General features: G+C 32.6%; 1 pseudogene; it reads left to right on the forward strand.

Annotated features, from left to right (window-relative positions):
- The first annotated feature begins 5,062 nt into the window (after positions 1 to 5,062).
- LOC110654168 (F-box/kelch-repeat protein At1g51550-like) lies at positions 5,063 to 11,103 on the forward strand (annotated as a pseudogene).
- The last annotated feature ends 4,684 nt before the right edge of the window (positions 11,104 to 15,787 follow it).

Here is a 15,787-nt window from a genome sequence, read left to right on the forward strand (position 1 = left end):
CTTCACACCTTAAATCACCACTAAGCAGCCAAAAGAGGAAGGAAAAAGGAAGTTTTGTTAGCTTAAAATTCTGCTTAAAGAGGTTAGTGTCCAAACTCTTACAATTTTTACTTAATTCATGCTTAATGCCATGAGATAAGTAGAAAATATAAGAAAAACAAAATAAAAATTATGTGTATTCATTCCTTATAATTTTGGCAGCTTAGGGTTGATTAGGGTTGATGAATTTGCTTGAAGTAAAGTGGTTCATGGGCTGCCCTTAGTATTAGATGAGTGGTTGAACATGTTTGTGTAAGTGAAATACAAGGGTAATGCATGAATGAACTTGAAAACTTGGACATTTGAACAACATTAGGGTTTGCTCATGTAATGGTATGTTAACCTTATAATGGTTAATTGGTGACCATTTAAATGTGTGTGAGGGGGAATTGAAGTGAGTAAGGATGTTGGAGTTGAACTTAGGCACGCCTACAGGATTGATTATGAGTCTAGCAGGTTTAGGCAGCCATAAATAGAGTTGTATAGGTTCAATTAGTGAAAAGCCAATTAGACATGAAACTAGACACATAATGGCACAACTTTGGTGAAAAAACCCTAGCTAGAAAACCAAAGCAAGTTGACCTAAAAATTGCCCTAATTCGGGTTACTTACATTCTGCCTGGGCAAAATAACCAAATAAATAATGTTCATTCATTTGGTTATAATTTAGTGTAGAAAGGTCTAATTGACTTGAAATTTTACCAGAAGCAATATGAAACATAGCTCTACAACTTTTATGAAGAAAACAAACCCAAATTTTGACCATAACATGTCCAAAAACTGACCTGCAGTCAGTGTACAAAACCTACAGAATTAGTTCTGCCCAGAAAAATCTAGAAAATTGCAATCTATCCAGTCATGGTATTTAGGCCATAACTTGAGCTAAAAAACTCCAGATGGAGTGATTCAAAGAAATAAATGTAACTAGACACAATAAGAAACAACTTTCATACAGACAATTTTATCAAATTCCTACTATACGAATGACCAATGGAACAGTAAACTTAGTGCTTGAAATCTAAAAATTATGAATAACCAACACCAAGCTTTGAAATGGTATTAACAACCAATACCAACAACTTTAGAATGCAAAATGTGGTATGTTGGGAATATTAGAACCAATGTACCTATTGTCCATGCAAAAGTCAACATTTTAGTTGACTAATGAAATAAATAGTAACACTTAAACTTCAATCTCAAGAATTGTAAAATTTAAAAGTGTAACATGCCCTAGTACACCTAGTAAGATTGTTTTAGATAGGTTGGCATGCCAATAGGGCTCAGTTAGTACTGCACATGGCATTATGCCATTCTGTGATTTTATGGCTTTTATCCATTATGAAATTATGGTGATACTTGGCCTTGTGCCTAATATTTATTACAGCTTATCAGCTATTCTATTGCACAACGGTAGATACATATGTGACCGATGGTGTGATGGCCTAAGATACTTGATACCCAGTGTCAGTTTACCTATTTATCCAATCCAGTCATCTAGTATAGGTTACTTGGTCAACCAAAAATGAAAGTTGAAAATTTTAATGAGATAATGAATCTAACAAGTACCAAATAAATAAAACTACAAATAATTATCAAAAATTTGTCTGCATAAGACATCAATACATTCACTGCATATTTATTTTCTTTTAGTTCTTTTTATTTTATTATTGGCACCACTAAGTATTATTGCTTAGCACGTTGCTTTTTGCCATGCATAGGTTCTGGAGAGACTGACAGAGAGCCTAGTAGACCATAGATTAAGTGAGGCCATCCATAGTTCTGCATTGTGTACGTGTCACCTCACAGACTTCAGTGCATTGGTAGGACACTAGGTCCCATTTTGGTATTTTGTAATTAAACTTTTATTTTCTCATGTATGATTGAGACTCATGTACTATATTTTGGTATTAATGTAAATAGCTGGAATTTGTGTTATAAATGAAAATTTGAGTATTTATTTATAATTTATATATGATTATCATGTGAAATGAGTGAATGAGAAATAGAAGTATTGTTGAAAAATATTGAGACTTTGTTGATATAATAGAGTTTGGGAATGAATGAAAACGTATTAGAAGTGTTTTTCACAGGTTCCAAAGAATTGTTTTCTCCATTTTTAGCTGGTACTCCGCGGGATTTTCTATAAAATTTTCGGAACCTCAAATAAATTTATAATTTCAATAAATGACTCAAATGAGATAAATTTAACAAATTGCACTTCATAACTATGAAAAAAATAAATTAAAGAAGAATATAAAAATGATTGAAATAAAATATGGTGTTCTGGTATACTGTGTGACATATCTTACTCGACTATACTGTAGACGGGTAAGGGGTGTCACACATAAATACATTATGTAAATGAAAAAGTGAAATTGCCTTTTATTAATAAAATATGTACCAGATACATACTAAATGATATGCTCTAGGGCATACTACAAACACAAATACCAACCCACCCCCTTACTACAATGAAACTAAGGGCCAAAATCCATCTTTCCATAATATAAAGTTATTTCATAAATTACAATTTTCGAAACAATGTAAATAATTCTTTAGATGCATAGGAAAATCATATTTGGTTCATACAAATTTCATTAAACAATTTAAAGCTCTCAATGCAATAAGAATTACAAAACATTTATATAAACATATTCAAATGCATTTTAAAGTGAAAAACAATTAAAAGAGTTAGTTGTGCACAAACCTTATTTGACTTCTATACTCTTACTTAATCCTTCCCTTCCTTGGGAGGCTCTTTTCTAACTGAAACACATAATTAAAGTGTCTCAATACTCATCCTAGATGTTTCCAGTAACTAATCCAATAATTGCACAATCCATACTTAAGTTATTTATGAAGTGTCCTAAGGTTTGAGTTATTGTATTTGATAATATTGTGTTTGCTATTCACATTACTATTCACTTTATTAGTTATGTAAAATGTTGACTTTTTTTTCATAAATAATAGGTATAACAATTTTAAACACATGGTCATACCACATTTTGGATCACAAATTTGTTGGCATTGATTGCCAATTGCAATTCAAAGCTTATTAGGAGAAATTCCAAAATTTCAGATTTTGTCTCCAAGGTTTACTATTCCATGGGACTAATCTACAGTGGAAATTTGACTAAACTTTCTTCATCAAAGTTGTTCCTTAATGTGTCTTCTTTAATTTCCTTTTTGAATCACTCCATTTGGATTTTTTTTAACTCAAGTTATGGCATTTTTATCATAACTGGCCAGATTGGTCATTATCCAGAATTTCTGGGCAAATTGTGGTTCTGGTAGTTTTAGTGACCTAAATTTGATTAGAAATTTGATTAGGTTATGATCAGAATTTAGGTTTATATTCTTCATGAAAGTTGTTCTACTATGTCTAAGCTTTCCAATGGTTAAAAAATCAGATCATTTGGACCTCTCTACACAAAGTTATGACCATTTGAACATGTACTGTTCATTTAGTCAATTCTGCCCAGAATTAGGGCACTAATTTCGAATTCAACCAAATTTTAGACCAACTTGTGGTCACTTTTTGGGCAAGGTTCCTTCACAAAAAATGTAGAAATTTCATCTCCAATTGGCCTCACACCAATTGGAGCAACACAATTCAACTTATGGCATTTTAACTTAGCTAGACTCATTAGTCCATAATTCCACAATTTCATATCCACAACTCAACTCAATTCCAATCATCAATTCACAGTTCAAATCATACTAAATGACCAAAATTAAGCATCAAAACATCAATTGGTTATTAATTCTCAAAAATCTCAAATTTCATTCAAAACCCTAATCACTAAGAACCCTAATTTTCTAATTATCACAAATCATACATACTAATCATCTCAATCATGTTTACTACTCCAAACAAGTTCAAATTCATATTCAATTAAATTTAAACACTTCAAAACCTTGGAAATTCATGGCTGGCTGAAAATTCATCTCCCTTTAACATGTATGATTTTTCAATTTTCTCAAGTCAATTCTACCTGTTCAACCTTATTTCTATAAATATAAACCAATTTAAATGTAGAGAGAGACTTACCTTATATGGAGCTTTTGAATCTTCAATTTTCTCTCCCAATTTCTTCAATTTCTCCCTTCAATTCTTCTTACCAAAGTCTAATTAAGGGTTTTTAGTGGAAAAACTATAAAAATTAGGGTTAAATTTAGGGATTTTGGAAACTTGGAGTTGATTGTTAATGGTGAAAGTTTGAGATAGAACAAGAGAGAGAGAGGGATGACATTTCTTAGTGGAAGAAGACCAATTTATTTTTCTTTTTAATTTATATTTATCCCTTTTTATCCTTATCCAAAATTAATTTAATTAAATTATAAATCTTTATTATGTCATGCTTACCCCATTGATGATGTCATAATCCTTTTAATTTGAATTTTTTTTCTTTTCTTTTTCATTTCTTCCATACACTTCTTTACTTTTAATCTATTTTTCATAATTTTAATTTCTTACATTTTAATGGACATATAGGTCAAAAACTACCTCTTGGGGTGAATTGACCAAAATGCCCCTCATCTGTTCAATCCATTTTTTCAATATTGTTTAGTAACTCTTTGAATGCTGATTTAATTATTTGAACTTGTTTTCTTTTCTTTTTTGTGGTTTTCACAATGCTATTAGCTTCACAATTATCCTTAGGCCTGAGGTGTCACAGGGTCTCACACGAAATTAGGGTAGCAACTGAGCTCGCACTCACTTCCCATTTTGGTCACCCATCGCCGGAACCTCGGCTCATTTAAATGATTATGCTTTATTTTTCTTATTTCCATTTCACATTCATATAATTTCTATTAATTTTTATTTATAGCTTTTCTAGATGGCTTAAATATAGTTCTAAACATCTTGACTATCCAGACAGACACTAGTCACCGGAACAGTAGAATGTATAAAATTGTCCAATGTGAGGGTGTTACAGTGTTACCAGTTGAGGATATATTGGATGGGTACTCATATATGCTAGCTAGCCCTTATATTCCCCATTAGCCTTTGGTTATTGAGATGAATTGGAAATTTGTGTCATGTTCTAAACCATGGCTTGTTTATGCTGTCACAGGTAAGAGTAAGGAGAGGACTGCTGACTAGCTTACTGGTAGCGGTAGCTGGAGTAGTTGTGATTTGATACCGGGTATATACTAGGTATACCTTTGTGGCCAAATGTGGCATGAAGAAAGATATTGCAAAATATGTGGCCAAATGCCTAACTTATCAGCAAGTAAAGGCAGAACACCAAATGCCAGCAGGGTTGCTACAGCCACTGCCAATTCTTGAGTGGAAATGGGAACGAATTACTATGAATTTTGTGATTGGACTTCCATGGACACAAAAGAATCATGATACAGTTTGGGTCATTATGGACAGATTAACCAAGTCTGCCCATTTTCTGCCAGTAAGGATGGACTACAGTCTAGAAAGATTGGCTAAACCATACATTGATAAAGTGGTGAGGTTGCATGGGGTGCTAGTGTCTATCGTGTCTGATAGAGATCCAAGGTTCACTTCTAGATTCTAGGGTAGTCTTTAAAAAGCCCTAGGAACTAGATTGAACTTCAGCACAGTATTCCATCCACAGACAGACGACCAGTTTGAAAGGATCATTCAGATTTTAGAGGATATGCTTCGGGCTTGTGTGATTGAGTTTGAAGGCCATTGGGACACACACTTTCCGTTGATTGAATTTGCCTACAACAATAGTTATCAATCAAGCATTGGGATGCCTCCATATGAAGCTCTATATGATAGAAAGTGTAGAACTCTCTTGTGTGGGGATGAAGTGGGCAAGAGAAAGTTGATTGGCCCCAAAATTGTGTAGCAGACGGAAGAAAAGATTAAACTTATTAGAGACAGACTCAAGGCTGCATCAGACAAACAGAAGTCCTACATTGATCTGAAGAGAAGAAATATTGAGTATTCTATGGGTGACAAGGTGTTCCTTAAAGTTTTCCCTTAGAAGAAAATTATGAGGTTTGGTAGAAAGGGAAAGCTGAGTCCTCACTTCATCGGGCCATATGAGATTCTAAAAAGAGTGGGTTCATTAGCATATAGACTTGCATTGTCTCCGGAGTTAGAGAAGATTCACAATGTCTTCCATGTCTCCATGTTAAGGAGGTATAGCTTAGACCCCTTACACATTTTGCCAATAGAAGATATTGAAGTGAATCCAAACCTGACATATGATGAAGAGCCCATAAGGATCTTGGCACATGAGGTGAAGCAGCTGAGGAACAAGCAGATACCACCAGTTAAAGTGCTGTGGAACCATCATTCAGGCCAGGAGGCTATATGGGAACGTGAGGAGGATATGAGGAGATAGCACCCACAACTCGTCAGAGATTGATACCAGGTAAAATTTCGGGATGAAATTTTCTTTTAAGGAGGAGAGAATTGTAACACCCTCATACTAAGTAGTCCTGTACATTCTACTATTTCGATGACTAATGTCTATCCGGACAGTTAGAATGTCTAGAACTATACTTAAATCACATAGAAAAACCATAAATAAAATTGATAAAGATCAAATGAAGTTGGATGAAAATAAGAGACATGAAGCACAAAACGATTGAATGAGCCTAAGTCCCGACGATGTGTGACTGACTCGGGAAGCAACTGCGAGCTCAGTTGCTACCCTAAATTCGTGTAGAACCCCATGACATCCTTAGTTAAGGGATAATTGTGAAACTATTGGGAACTAGAAAATCATGGAAATAAAAAGGGAACAATCACAAATAAGTGAATTAGAACTTAAGGACTTATTGGACATTATTAAAAGATGGACTATTGCCCGATGAGGGGCATTTTGGTCAATTCACTCCTAGAGGTGACTTTTGACCTAAATATCCATTAAATTGTGTGAGATTAAAATATTGAAAAAGGACTTAAAAATGAATAAGTGTAGGGAAAGAAAAGAAAAAGAAAAGAAATTTTCCAATTTTAAATTGAATTATGACATAATCATGATGCAAACATGACACAATTAAAATTATAATTTAAATTAAATTATTTTTGAGATAAATATATATAAGACAAGATAGAAATTAAAAATAAAAAATCAATCTTCTTCAACCTTCCTTTTTGGCCGGCCACTCTCTCTCATAAACTTCCTCCATTTTTGCTTGGTTTCAAGCTTAGAAACCCCAGTTTCTCTCCCTAAATATCATAACTACTAGAACAAAAACTTAATTTTAGACCTTGATAAGAAGATTGAGAGCAAAAGAAATAAGAGAAACTTGAAGAAATTAAGGAGTGGAAAAGTATCATTAGAGTTAAGTCTCTCTTCTAACTTAAATTAGCATATGCTCATGGAATTAAGGTTGAGTAAGTGAAAATAACATGAAAAATTAATGAATTGTTAATTGAAATTGCACTATGGGAATTTGGCCAGCTTGAGGGAACTTAGGAATTTGTAATGTTTGGTGAGATTAAACATGAATTAGAGCTAAAGTGATGTGGTATACGTGATTAGTATGCTAAATTGCATGAGTTGCATGAATTTTGGATGATGAAGAATTAGGGTTTATGGGAAATTAAGGTTTTGTGGTATGTTATGCAATTGAGGTTTATAAGTCCTAATTATGGTCATTTGGCATATTTTAGTTGAGAATTTATATTGAATTGATGAAAGGAATTAATGGATTGGTAATGTGTTGAGTTACTGGAATTCTAGACCTTTGAGTCCAGTGTGCTTAATAGCTTATAATTTGAGTTACATAGCTTCAATTGGTGTGAGGCTACTTAGAGATAAAACTTAAGACATAATGCTAGAAATTTCATGAAGACACCTTGTCCAGAAACTGACCATAGGTTGCCCTAAATTTGGCTTGAATCCTAATTGCAATTCTGGACCTAACAAAAAATGACTAAATGAATAGTACTTAGTAAATTATACATAACTCACTTTAGAAAACTTCAAATTAGGTGATTCTTAAACCAATGGCAACCTCAGACATAGGAGAGCAATTCTTATGAGGAACATAGAGAAAAAAATATGACTCTAAGTTAATCAAATTGCCAAAAGAAATGGGTCCAGCAAATCTACCCTGATTCTAGACTAACCTGGAAATCCTGAACAATTACCTATCCAACCAATTTTGGAAAAATTATCATAACTTGGGCTACAAAAATGAAAATTAGGTGATTCTAAAGCCAAAATTCTCATAAGACATAGAACTAAAAATTTCATGATTTGACAAAAACGCAGCTTTTAGGGTAAGGTAGAGAAATTGTTGAGATAATTTAGGAATCCTAAATCTTGAATTCCTACTCCTTAGCTAATTGGCCTTATAACCTCTAAATGGTTATTAGGCCATAACTTCCTCTATAAAACTCCAATTGAAGTAATTCAAAATGATTTGGAAATCTAAGACAAAGACCTAAAACATTATTTTAGGGAGTAGGGCCAAATTATAAGCTTAAGATGCCCGGATATAAAATGCAAAGTTAAGGTACAAATCTAGAAACTTGGAATTTTAGGATATGGTACTTGGAATAGTGTTTAATATTTTGGCCATAACTTGCAATCCAGAACTCCAAATTGAGTGATTCAAATTGGAAAATAAAACTAAGACATAGAGGATACTTTTCATGAAGAATACCTCATCAAATTATGACTAGAACTAGGTTGAAATTGAGTTCAAATGTTAGGGCAAAAAATTGTCCAAAACCTAAACTCCTTGAATTTGCATAAGTAACTTAGGCATTCATTTGATTAGTTATTGGAGATAATTGGGATAAGTATTGAGACATTTCCATTGTATATTTTCAGTGGAAAAGAGGCCTCCTAAAGAGAAGAAAAGTTGAACTAAGTAAGAGGAGTATAAAGAGGTTTGTGCACAACTAAACTCTCCCTTTGTTTTTAAATTGTAAATGGTTTAAATGAGCACTTTAATTTTGTAAAATAAGTTTATAATTTTAGAAAGGCGGATGTTATCCATTTTATACCATTGTAGTGGGGGGTGAGCCAGTTTTGAATGAAATTTGAAGTGTTTTGAGAAATTGTGTGTTGCTAACCCTTTTTAGGTAATTGTTTTAAATGAAATGTGATTGTAAATTAGTAAATAAATTTTGATGAATGGAAATTGTTTGAATATGGTTTGAAACCACAGTTGACATGACTATGTGATTTGTATTCCTCATTAGCTTGCCTAGTGAGACGTATTAGTTATGATCTCCTCAATTCATGGGGTTGAGTTTTCCCTCTCTGGTTAGAGAGGTGCTTTGCCAATTGAGGATGTATTGGATGAGTACTTATATATGCTAGCTAGCCCTTGTATTTTCCATTAGCCTTTGGTTATTGGGATGAATTGGAAATTTGTGTCATATTCTAAACTGTGCGATTTTTAGCAAAACTTGTGTTTTATGATTATTTGGAATAAAATGTGATTTTATTAAATGATTCTCTTGGTTTAGAAATATTGTAATATTTTTCATGTGTTTAAAATTATGATTGATTAAGTTTTGATAAATTATGATTTATATTGAACTTTAAATTTTTAAGTTGTGCACCACTGAGTGTAATACTCAGCGATGGCTTGTTTATGCTGTCACAAGTAAGAGTAAGGAGAGGACTGCTGAGTAGCTTACTGATAGCGGTAGCTGGAATAGTTGTGATTTTATCCCGAGTATATACTAGGTATACACTTGTAAATTATTTTGATGTATTTTGTATTTATATGTATTTGTATAGACATTGAGTAGTTGTATAAAAAGTTTTGTATAACCTTTTGAGTTTGTAAATATTGCAATTTTATTTCTTTTGTAACGTTAACTATGTAAATTATGGTAACATAAACTCCCTTGGTTTTGATGAGTAAATATTGGTTTCTTTTGAAATGAGAATGAGAAGATGGTTTATGAAATGATGGAAATGTTGATATTTAATTTTGTGTACTATCATAAATTGTTTGTTTTAAAGATGAAAAGAAGAACTATTTTCTTGAATTTTAGCCGTTACCCTGCCAAAATTTTTATAAAATTCTAAAAATGCCAAATTAATTCAAGACAAAATTTATGGCATAAACCTCATTTAAAAGCATTTCAATAACTATTTACCATCACTTCGAACTTTAAAATGAATTGAATTTGTTTTAAAATCCCTTATAGTATATTTAATAAATTATCGAGAGGCGAAGTTCGGTAATTTATTAGATATGCTACGGGATCATGTCATGCTTTACAGAGGGGTAAGGTGTGACATTCGTTGTTATTAGCCATCATCTTGTTCTCTTTGGAGGGATCAATGATTATGGGATCCGTCAAAATGATACATGGATTGGGCAACTAGTTTTTAGTGATAGCCTCTATGTCTCACTCTCATGGAGGCTACTCAATGCGCAATCCCTTGCACCACCACCATGAGGAGGTCATGCTACCTGTTGTATTGATCAAAGAAAGATGGTTATGTAGGGAGGAATTAGGTTGTACGGCATTAGATTAGGTAACACTTGGGTTTTAGAACTTTCAAAAAATCTTTATTTTTGAGCATGGCATGAACTCATTGCTCATGCATCAGCTCTCCTCATTTAGGTCCCTCATTAACATGCATTAGGGGATCTAGAATGGTTTTATTTGGTGGAAGAGGCTTGGGTTATGAGGTGTTAAATGATGTTTGGCTCTTACAGATATTTGACAGTCAGCTAAAATGGGTTCAGATAAATTATGAATTGCAAAATATACCTGAAGGAGTCTCACTCCCACGAGTTGGTCATTCAGCTACTCTAATTGTGGGAGGTCGAATGCTAGTCTATGGAGGTGAAGATTCATACAGACATAGGAAGGATGATTTTTGGGTGTTAGATGTTAGTTTAATTGCATCCACTCAAATGCATCCAACTGCATTGCATGCAAATATGTGGAAAAGGCTCAAGGTAAAGGGTTATAAACCCAACCCAAGGTCATTCCATTGAGCTTGTGCTGATAATTTGGGGCATTATTTATATGTATTTGGTGGGATGGTGGATGGCTTACTTCAACCTGCTGAAGATTTTGGGTTGAGGTTGAGGTTTGATGAGGAGCTCTTCCTTGTGAAACTTGGAAGTTTGCCATAAATAGGAATAGAAAGGTACTAGGCTATCAAGGAGTACTTTGAGGATGCTCTCTTATTATGAGCTTAGTCTTGCACAATGTAGTTCTCTCATGGAACACATTAGCTGATGTCCATATGTTTCATGCATCGATATTACTACAGTTAGTGGCTTTTTGGACTTGTTTATGATGTTGAAACAATCCTCTAGAGACAAAGGAAAAACATTAGAGTTTAGCAGCATAGTTCATGCACATTTTAGTGGATTTTTTATATTTACCAAAATAATGTTCTTGTGTACAGAAAATATGAGCTTTTACATATAACAACAGAACTCATATGTTAGCACCTTTCCATAAAACCCATAGAGGAGCTTTCTATACAATAAAAACATGTCAAAGTATTCTTAGATTCATTGTTTCATTCTAGCTTTTCTTTTCCTTGCATGTGGTCTGCAACAACATTTCTTCTATTTGTTATGTGAATTGTAGAAAACAATATATACTTTTTTTGTGCTATCTTCATCACCATTTTTTTGAACGAGATTAATTTATTAGTGCTTGGTGCTGTGCTTATGGGCATAAGCAATAGTGATTAATGGATTCATTGTGCTAGCAATGACTTTGCTGATGCTTTTCCAAGAGTTTGGATGAATTCATTGTCTATAAATATTTCTATTACTGCTTGGATTGATCCCAAAGTATTATGATAATCCCTTTCAAGATTTTGTTTTTGTCCAATTAATTACATCAAAATTCTTGGAAGCATCACGCATTGCTCGTTTTATTTTACTATTGTGCTTGGTGATGTGAAACCTTCTTCTACTTGAGATTTTAGGAAGAAATTTAGTTAAGAAATGATATTTTTAATTATTTTGGAATGCTATTTTTTAATTTTTTTTTTTTAGTTATTGTCGTTTTAGTATTCCTAATTATTATTGGTTTACTATGTTCTTATTTTGGATTTCTAATATTAATCTATTAATACCAATGTAATATATTATTATTATTATTATTATTATTATTATTATTATTATTATTATTATTATTATTATTATTATTATTATTATTATTATTATTTGAGAATTAATATAATTTTGTGAGCTTTATTTCTTTTCCTTAGTGTTCTATTAGTTTTACATCAATTTAGTATTAGAGCCTTTTGATATATTCTACTTATAGAACTAGCCCAAGAAATAGAATATGACTTTTCTTTGTGGGTTTTCTTCCTCACTATTGTGCCCTCTTTCTTGTTTTTCCTAAACCTTGCCACTGTCATCACATTCCACCACCATCTCTGCACTAAATTGCCAAACCAACATCACCAATTAATTACTCATCATCAAATGACTCTTTTAGTATAAGCCTGACCACCAAAAACCACCTAACTATAATCAACTCAAAATTTAATTTTTGCACCTCATGAAAGACTCATTGCCCTCCAACTGGCGTGTTTCTATTAATAGATTTTCCATTTGACCCTCCATGCATTCACACAAGTTAGGTTGCATCCAATTTGCTCCTAACTCCATTAGAGCTCATGCCCTTATTCTGTGCTTGTTCACACCAAATCTTGTGTTCACTTCCTGCTATATCAGCTGCCACATTATTTTATACTTGTGTCACCACATCATCTACCACATCAATTGATAGTGCCACATTAGCATTTTTGGTAAAAATCCCTCCATGTTATTTTTCAGTGTCCTAACTCTACTTTTGACATTAGTGGTGGGTAGAAGCAATTAGTAGAGGCATAATAACAGCTCCACATTGTGTCTTCATTGAATTAAAATTCTCTAGATGGAGCTCAAATAATATTTATATTTATTTAGTTGTGGAAAGTATATTGGATCTAAGATTTTGCTTTCATTGCTTTCTCTTATTTACTGAAGCAATAGCCTTATCCATTATTGCATTTGAATTTGTGCTTTTATCACTTTTTGGTTTTTTCCATCCATAAACAACTTTGACATAAGCACCTAAATTTAAATTTAATATTTTTATTTTGTCATCAAGAAGTTCCTTATTTGCATTACTTTCATAATTTTAGTTTACTCAACTTCATTCATTATTCATTGCTCTATGACCAACAATCATTTCTTTGTTATACAAAAGGACCACCAAACTCAAGGTTGATAGCATTAACCAAAACGTAGATAAAAACTGACTAAATAGATGGAACAATTCTTAAAATATTAATTGGGTAAGTGTTTTATAGGTGAAGAAGAGTTAATCACACAACTATTTGATTCACCTCAATTTGTTAAGTCTACATCTGTTATAGTTTACTCACATAGGATACTAAATGCCTCTCTTAAGGCCAGTAATGTGGCACCAAAGTTGTGGCTATCTTCTAGTATAAAAAGCTAGTTTAGCATCGTCTTCCTATAACACTTGGACTTTAGTACTATAAAGGTGGATAAAATGGTAGCCACATAGGTAATATCCGAGATAAATTTTCGGAAGGGATGCGAGCTTGACACCACATCCAACCCAAAATCTTAAGAAAATGGGTTTATGGGTCCTTCCCACTCAGATGTCTCTCACTTATCCCATCTTTTTTCGATGTGGGAATTCCACACTTGCATATTCTTAACAATTTTCCCCCTCAAGTGTGAATCTCTTCTACATTGAGCTTATTGTGCTTGCTCCCCCTCAAATAGAAGCTTTTTTTTTTTCTTAACTCGAGTATTATGGCATCATTAAGAGTTGAAAGCATGCACTAAGAGCCATGCAAGAGCCATCATATGTATCAAGAGTCTCCACTTATTGGCAACGATTTTACCCCTTGTAGAGGTCCACTACCCTTCATCAACAATGACTAATGAACTTAGATTCAATATGGTGGGTACAAGAGAGAAAAGATGTTAGGAACTTCTCTGCCCGGACTTATTCAATACTATGTACATCCCACTTGTATTTCCTAAAGTTTGTCTTGTCCTATTATTAAATTCCTTATTTATATAATATATGTAATTCTAAGTTACTCACGTAAATTGTTCAAACAATTAGCCTTATTCATAGGCATGGAGTGTTCCTAGCATGCCAAATTTCTATGTTTAAGTAAGTTTTACCCTTCTTTACCATCTCTCCATAGTTAGCATGTTCCTAAATTGATTACATACAAAGTCATTTCACATGTTATAAAGCATACAAAGTATATTACATACAAAGTAAAACATATATACAATTTATATCTCATTTGTGTTGAAGGAAGGGAACTTGGAGCATGCCATTATTTCTAATCATAAGTATCTATATCTTGATTAGCCAAGTTGCGCTGTATGCCATGTTACTAAGTCCATTTATATGCCAAGTTATTAATTAAAATAAGTAAACATTAAAATAATTAACCTAACTAAAAAAAGAAGTGAGGAGAAAAGAAATTACAAATCCCAAAATAATTTAAAAAGAGGCCTTTGAAATGAAATAAAATAAAATACTATCATATTACAAGGCTTAGAGTGCAATATCCTCATGCAAGGGGTCTTGAATCTTCAAAATGGGCCTTAATCCAACATTTGTATAGACTAAGTTCTCCTTGGGCTTTTGTTTGCTTCACATGTGGGCCTAGTGTTTTTTTATGGATTTGCACTCATTTTTTTTTATTTAAATGATTTAAATTTTTAAAATAATAGATTAGATAATAAATTAATTAATTTGGATGATTAAAAGAATAAATATAAAGATAAGATAAAATTTTAGTTTAAATAAAACTAAGAAACCTAGTTGAATTAGAACTTTTATTGACCTAATTATAGGCCAAGGGTTGAAACCCTAGCCTTTCCTTCCATTCAGACAACTTATGGTCAAAACATGGCTTAATTAATTCATGCAAAACAAAAACACAATTGGTAAAAAGGGATTCAAATATTAAAACTAAAATTGAGCCATAAAAATAACATATAAATTGAAAACTTTGTACAAGGACAACAAGCTTGTGACATTTATTAAAAATAGCAAAAGACTTTAAAAACTATGAAAATTCATGGTAAAATGAATGACATATCGTGCTAAAATATGGAAAAAGGAATCATGCAAAAATGTTATTCAATTATAATTGAAAATGGCATATGTGATTTAGCTCTAATTTTAACCTATTGAAAAAAATCACAACCTACATATCAATTTAGAAAAGGAACACGAGTTTGGGTAATATGACATAAAAACTAATATCCCAACATGAAATCTAGAGATAATAAACATTAAAAAAGGTGAAATATTGATTAAGATACAATCTATACAAATTCGGGTTCATACAGCCGTGATATGCCTAACGAGGTGCAAACTTTCAAAAATCATAGCTTAATTTAGATAAACCCTTGTTTGGTCATTCAAAAAAGTAAATCATATGTAAATAACCTATATAATCGATTAAAAATAAAATTAGAAACATAAATTATAATAACTCCTCACCTAGGGTAAATGGAATCCATATCCAAATAAGAATGTCCCATGAAGTCTCGAATGAAAGAAGGTTTAAGGGAAGTGGATTGTTTGGAGAAAGAATAAGAAAGGAGGGATTAAATTGTAATAAACCTATCTAAACAAGTTTAGCTGCTAAAATTGCTCAAGGCAAAATATAAAACCTAAAGGGTTGGAGCCTCTACCACCTTTCTTCCTCGCTCTCTCCACCTTTCCTCCCTTCTCCCTCTATTTCCTCTTCCCTTTAGCCCTAAAACTCTCTATTCTAGCCCCCATATGAAAGAG

The sequence above is a fragment of the Hevea brasiliensis genome, chromosome 4 (assembly GCF_030052815.1).
Source record: "Hevea brasiliensis isolate MT/VB/25A 57/8 chromosome 4, ASM3005281v1, whole genome shotgun sequence".
NCBI classification, from domain to species: domain Eukaryota; kingdom Viridiplantae; phylum Streptophyta; class Magnoliopsida; order Malpighiales; family Euphorbiaceae; genus Hevea; species Hevea brasiliensis.